General features: G+C 44.2%; 1 protein-coding gene across 1 annotated transcript in view; it reads right to left on the minus strand.

The window, feature by feature from the left end:
* The window catches only part of LOC119591512 (axoneme-associated protein mst101(2)-like), a gene marked incomplete in the record, with an annotated part of 46693 nt that overhangs the window by 4423 nt on the left and 41915 nt on the right, over positions 1–355 (minus strand).

Here is a 355-nt window from a genome sequence, read left to right on the forward strand (position 1 = left end):
GGCTCTGCGGTAAACACTGCAGTAGTACTTGCGTTAAAACCAACGGAATAATCAACCAAGCAAGGGCGTAATAAAAAGACAAGCAAAGAAACGGGGATACGCGATCTCTATCAGTCCCTAATACGTCGGAGGGCGGTGCATCTCGAGGGGAAGATATAGAGGGAAGTATGTCACACTAAAAGGGGATTTAAAAAAAGGATTTTATTAGTTCTATTAAGAGATCTATCCATCGAGCGGACGAACCCGGGGTCGACAGATCTACGGAAAACGTCGATAGGGTCATGTAAAAGACTCCTAAATACTGTGCTGTGGATTCCGATTCGTAAACTTCATGGGAGTTCTCTCTAGGTTAGTT

This window comes from Penaeus monodon, chromosome 28 (assembly GCF_015228065.2).
Source record: "Penaeus monodon isolate SGIC_2016 chromosome 28, NSTDA_Pmon_1, whole genome shotgun sequence".
In the NCBI taxonomy this organism is placed as follows: domain Eukaryota; kingdom Metazoa; phylum Arthropoda; class Malacostraca; order Decapoda; family Penaeidae; genus Penaeus; species Penaeus monodon.